At 40.8% G+C, this 6151-nt stretch overlaps 1 protein-coding gene across 1 annotated transcript in view; it reads right to left on the reverse strand.

Moving 5' to 3' along the window:
• Positions 1–5661: 5661 nt before the first annotated feature.
• The window catches only part of CADM2 (cell adhesion molecule 2), a 212297-nt gene continuing 211807 nt past the window's right edge, over positions 5662–6151 (reverse strand). The window contains exon 11 of the mRNA XM_017731426.1: positions 5662–6151. This exon is cut by the window's right edge and continues 7145 nt beyond it. The gene's annotated coding sequence lies outside the window, so the exon portion shown is untranslated.

Here is a 6151-nt window from a genome sequence, read left to right on the forward strand (position 1 = left end):
ATTTTAAACTGAAATAGCTTTGGTATAACTCAGCCTTATTTCTATGGTTCTCAGTTTCACCTTGTTTCATAGGTGATGTCTGCCAAATCACTGTTGGTCATTAGAAAAACTAAAACCATAAATTAGCTGGCTCGTTAGGGATATAGGGCAGCAAGGGCTTTCCTTTATCTTCTTCTATAATGATCCCTGTTTCTACAGAGTACTTCATTTCCATTTGCAAGAGAATTTCATGGTTTGTACAATGAACTCTGCAGCTCATGAAACTGACAATGGTCTTCACTCCTTTCTTTTGGTTAATTGTAACAAATTTCATTGGCTGGTTATAAAGGAGATTATTTCGGGGAAGAAAATTCCTGCCCAAGGTACAGAAGGAGGTGAGAGATTTCCAAGTTTTGTCTCTTGAGCTTATTAATAATGCATCAAGGTTTAGCCTCTTTCAGTATGAATTTAACGAGGGCTTTTAGAGTTCCTTTTAGCCATGGAGGAGTGAGAATGCCACTGCCATTGTCAGAGAGTAACTGTCTGTCATTCTTTTCTGCAAGCACCCAAGTAAGTGGGTGGCAGCTGGTGACAAGGGCTATGACTGCACTTGCCATTTTCTTGTGATAGCTGGAGCAGATCTTTGGCCTGAAGCAATTGCTGCTGACTTCCTTATGTATCCAGTACAGCTTTGAGAGGGGAGTTATGCAGATGTAAATATTTATATAAAATATTCCCATTCCAATTGAAGCTGCTGGTGTCTTTTTACCCCAAAAGAGTAGGGAATGCTTTAGATCATGTCATCATTTCCCATTAGTTATGGGGAGGGGGTCTCTGGCGGCTACAGGAACCTCAAGCTATTGCCTTCTACCTTATTGTCTCCTACAGATTTTATGCTCAAGGTGTTGCCTGTAGGCAATCTGCTCTCTCCTGGGCTCCTGAGTTCAGTCTGGGTTTTTAGCAGTACCCTTTGATCAGCTCCAAGGCCGCCTGTGAGTGACAGCAGAAGTCCTTTCTGTTGGGTATCTGATGTGATGCCTCCTCAGTGCCAGCTCTGGGGACTTAGGGCATCTCAGCAGTGTCAAAGTGACACTCTCTCAGTCTGCCATCATCTTCTTTCAGAGGCCTTTTTCTCTCTCTGACTTTGCTTTGAAATTTCTTTCATTTCCTCCCTGAACCCTTAACAGTTTTTGCAGTCTTATCTGAATCTTTAGCTATGCTACCCTTCTTTAATTGTGACCCTCACATTCATAATTTGTTAGACTTTCAGTGCTGGGAGAGGTATTGCAGCATTCCCTCCTGGCAACGCCTTTCTTTTTCTCACTTTTGTTGTATTTATCATTCCTCTCCACCCCACCCTATATAATTCTCTTCCCTCTATTCCTAGTTCCTTACAAGATCAGTTTTTGTGAGCTTTGAACATTAAAGGGAAATATCATTTTGTCTTGTTTTGCCCTACAAAAGGGCAAGATGATCATGAGTCCTTTCTTGAATGAAAACACAGATTCAATGTCACAGGGGCATTGAAAAAAGCTTTGCTATATCCCTCCCACTTTGAAGGAAATAAAGAATGGTGTTGGCAGAGAAAAGTGTATGATTTGGTGGTCAATAAATGCCCTGATCTGATGCTTCTGCTGACACACATGCTCTGCCAAACTGCAGCACAGCCAAAAACACCCATCAGATTCCTTCCCACCCTTGGTTCAGAAAACAGCACCTTCAGGAACTGATGCTGAATTTCTCTCCCACTTCAGTGGATACTGCCTAGCTCCACTGAGTACAGCGAGAAAATCCATGTTTTCCACCACCCACTTTTTATACATTATGGCTTCCCTTAGAAAGTCTCAATATGCTTTTTGCTGAAAAACTTACAACCAAACTTGTTGATCAGTGAGCAAACTTAGTTTGCCTGTGCCACACAAAGCATCACTAGCAGCTGTGCAGGTATAAAACAAATATGAAACAGAGGAAGCTGTGCCCTAGGAGATTGTAGTAGTTATAAAATCATGAGCTTGGAGTAGCAGAGAACGCAGAAGTTATCTACTAGGGCAAGGAAACGGCATAGAAAAGTACAGGAAGTGCTGTGCTTGTGTGTGTGCACTTTTCTGTGCAGCTGTGCCTGTTGTTTATGAGCTCATCAACTTGAAAAATAAACCCCCTAACTTAGAGCCCACCACTAATTTCATGCAGAGCCAGAAGAAGACCTTGCATTCATATTTCAGTAATTGGAGCTGTTCAGTCCCACAGGATTAATCCTCTCATGCATCACCTTCAGTTTCCCTGTGCTGACAAGACTTGGTCAGAGGCACTGAAATCCCATGCTACCTGCATGAAGAGGGCACCAGCCTCAACTGTGTCCAGGTAAATAAAATTTAGGAGTCAGTCTGCTCCCAGGGAATGTCAAAACCAGGCTCCAAACTGACACAGAGGCATTGCCACGCTCCCAGCAGAAGGATTGCTACCCTCCTCTCCAGCAGCAGCTATGGCTTTTTACCACCTTCAGGCAATAAATCAATGTGAAGGTGCTGGCAGCAATTAATCTGTGCCACCTCTCAGGTGGGTTAGAGCCGTGCAGTAGAGCTGGCCATGAGGAATATCCTCATGCACCCTCAAAGGCGTGGAAAACTTGGATGCATCTTCTCATTAATAAACAAGCTCAGCTTGCTTCCCACAGCCTACATCAGCTTTTTGGAGTTAATTCCAAGGTCCTGGACTTTACTTTAAAGGCCTGATTTGAGTATAGTTAAAAGTCTTGGTAGAGATAATAAATGTAGACCGTCATTAAGAAAATAATTCCTCTATCCCACTGAAGGTTTTACAGGGAAAATTTTCTAAAACTGCAACATTGAATCTCACAGGAAGAAGAAATGATCACAAACTGCATTGGTCTCATCTTCAAGTACAAAGTGCTTTTTAAAATCTGAACTTCTTACATAAACATTGGGGAAATATGAAAATAGATAAATAAATAAAAAGTTAAACCACAATGCTTCATTGCACAGACATTCCTTCATGGGGTGTGGATGACAAAATAAATATGACTGCTCTTAGTCATGTCGCTTACTGCTGTTCTGGAGGGTAAGCTCATCCCGTGTGAGTGAGTGCAATATAATGATGTACTTTAAATGGATCACATCATGGTATATGTGCTTTTGCTCTGAGGTTACCATTAGATGCTCCAGAAAAAAACGAAAATGCACTGTACAAATTACAGAATTATTTAAAATATTTTATTTGTCCTGAGACAGGGCTGGCAGGTGCCATGATACAGGACTAAAAGCCCTTGCAAATGGTATTTTTTTTCATTTCTGTTGCTTGCACTTTCTATCTTACTTTATCTGTCAAGATTCAAATTCTGATTTTCTTCTATCTTCTTTTATTTGTCTTTTATAAATTCCCACCTCTAAGTTCAATCAACTCAAAGTCCTTGAAGCGGGAAGCACTGCTTGTTTTCCAGGTGATGGCATCAACGTTTGGGAAGGTGTTTCTCGCTGTTCAGTGGCTTTGTGAATCTCCTGGTTGGATCAGTTTCTTTTTGCATCTCTAGCCGTGAATACAGGTTGAAAAGAAGAGCAACAGACTCCCCCCTTGGTCCTACACCTAGAGAGGCACCAACCTGTCTCCCATGTTCCTGGCAGGCGCAGTTTTCCTCCTCTCTCTGCCCCCTCTTTCATCCATCCAGCTGGCACGGCCCGGAGGATGTTCTCCCCCTCAATACTTCAAGCAGGGATGGTTGCTATCCTCACCAGCTGACATCAGTGCTAATTTCCTGTAAGTTGCCACAGAATAAAGGCGAGGCGTCTTTCTAAAAAATCTTTCCGGCTTGCTTAAAAACACTCTCTGTCTTCTTTTCTTCCTGTGTGCAGCTTGCAGAATCAATAAGGCCCCAGCCTCTTAGCCCTGAGCAGCAGAGAAGCTATTGCTGCAAACTCAGCAGGAGGAAGAGCTAGAGCAAGCAAGGAGCCCAGAGATAATCAAAAGTGCTCTCCCATGGCTCAGGATGTTGCCAAGTGCTTGGAGCAGGACCAGAAGGCAACACACTATGACTCTTTGTCAAGCAAGGAATCATCTTCATTACCCCCACTTAATTATCTCTGAATTTCACTAATTGCACTTTACCTTTACCTTACACTTACCAAAAGGGCTGGGCCAAGTGTTACTCTATAACACTGCTTTTGAAAACCTCTGTGTATCTTCATGCAGGTGCCTGATTGCTAAAAGGGGCAAGTAGCCCCTCTTACACATCAGTGTTAAACGTGCATAATACCATGGCAAGATGGTACAGAGACTCTGTATTCAATGAAATTATTCTCAGTATTCTCAGTATTCAGTGAAATTTCAGGGGGCCTTTATAGTTTAAAACAAACCCTGTTTGTTTCCCCTTTTGAAAACAGACAACCAAAAAAAACCCCACAAAACCCCAAACCAAAAAATCAACCAAACCAAACACCAACCAAATCAAACCAAAAACCCCCAGAAAAATGGACTCTCATCATTTATTACTACGGAAAGTGGGAAAGAGGGCAGGTATTTTGTTGGCTGCTGATGAAAAAAATCTGTTAGCAGCATTTACAGATTTAGGACTATTTTTTTAAGGGAACAATGTGAGTGACATACCAGGTTAAAGTGATAACTGTAAGAATCTACTCTCAACCACGGAAAGGCACAGAGCAAAGTGCAGTTACCTCTGGGTAAATTTTTGGCTGGTGACAGAAACCAGGACAGTACTAAATTACAGCTTGAATGCAGAAAACTATTAATCCAGGGGTGGATTTCATAATTTGCTGGACTGTGTCATTCTCTGGATTGTGTCATTTTGCTTGGGTACACTGTAGATTTCCAGCATACTTTGCCATAAAAATCATGGGCATGCAACTGAGGATAATGTGAAAACCTGCACTGCTGATATATTTAAAAAGCTTCTTATTGCACTTGAAAAATTGTTGAAGATGACATATTTTGGTTAGTGAAAAGAAGCAATCAATATAAGAACAAATCCACTGAATCCAACAGGACTCTGCACTTGTCCAATGTGTGCTTAGTTTAGGTCACAGGAAAATTCTGCCACCAGAGATATGCAAGAGCACTGTAAATCCTCTGCACAGGGGTACCAATCTGGGACTGGTTTCTTTTTCATAAACACAGACACACTCAGAATTTCCTCTTCCCTCTGACATTTGTCCCTCTCCCTTTGAGACTGGTGGCCTTCTTGCCCTTTACAACATCAACTCAAACATGGTAAGTGGTGCAGAAAACCTTGCATGAATTCTACAGCTCCTTCAAGAGGACTAATCCACCATTTAAGTCCCACAGGCTTAAATGCTTTTTCATCACTTGACCTCTTCATAAGGGTGAATTTCTCCTACAGTGAGGACAACATCCAACAGCTCTTACTTTGTCAGTCAGAAGAAACTATAAAGCAATACACAATAAATAGCATATAAACATCAAATCAAAAGAATAGAGTTTGCAATTCTGTCTCAAAGATTATTTCCTTGGATTAATGTTTAGAATCTCAGAATTAATATTTCAAGAAGAGTATGACTGAAACAATTCTACTGGAAACAGCAAAATCTGCTCAGTGAACTCTCTGCATGTACAGCCACTGGTCTAAATCAACTCCACTGCCAAACTGGCAAGCACCGGGTAATAAGTAAAATGAATAGACAATTCAGAAATGTCCAACAGATAACTAAAATTGAAATTTTATTTTTTTTTCAATAATATTCATCAGACAATTTTCTGACAAGACTTTTCTGAAAGATGAAGTGCAAATGGGAACCCTGTAAGAATGTTTAGAAGAATTGTACATGACATTTTTAAGCGCCACCAAGTACACATTGAATACTTTGTAAGTATATAGGCATAGCAACATGCAAGTGTCATGTACCCAACATTACAATATGCATTTTGTCTGCTTAAAGTTACTAATGAGGAAATAAAATGAAATTGATGTGTCTTATCATCAGTGCAATATGTTTAATTCCCATGGATTTTTTTTTTTTTACAGGTTAGTGGTTGTATTTCTGAACCATTCAAATATATCCTTCTCAGGGCCATAAACTGCCAGTGTAAGAGCAAAGTACACCAGAGTTCCTAGGAGAATACACTTACACTGACCATGAATAGATGAAGTTGTTATAGTCCCTTCACAAATTATGCCTTATTATTT

This window comes from Corvus brachyrhynchos, unplaced genomic scaffold (assembly GCF_000691975.1).
Source record: "Corvus brachyrhynchos isolate BGI_N302 unplaced genomic scaffold, ASM69197v1 scaffold152, whole genome shotgun sequence".
In the NCBI taxonomy this organism is placed as follows: domain Eukaryota; kingdom Metazoa; phylum Chordata; class Aves; order Passeriformes; family Corvidae; genus Corvus; species Corvus brachyrhynchos.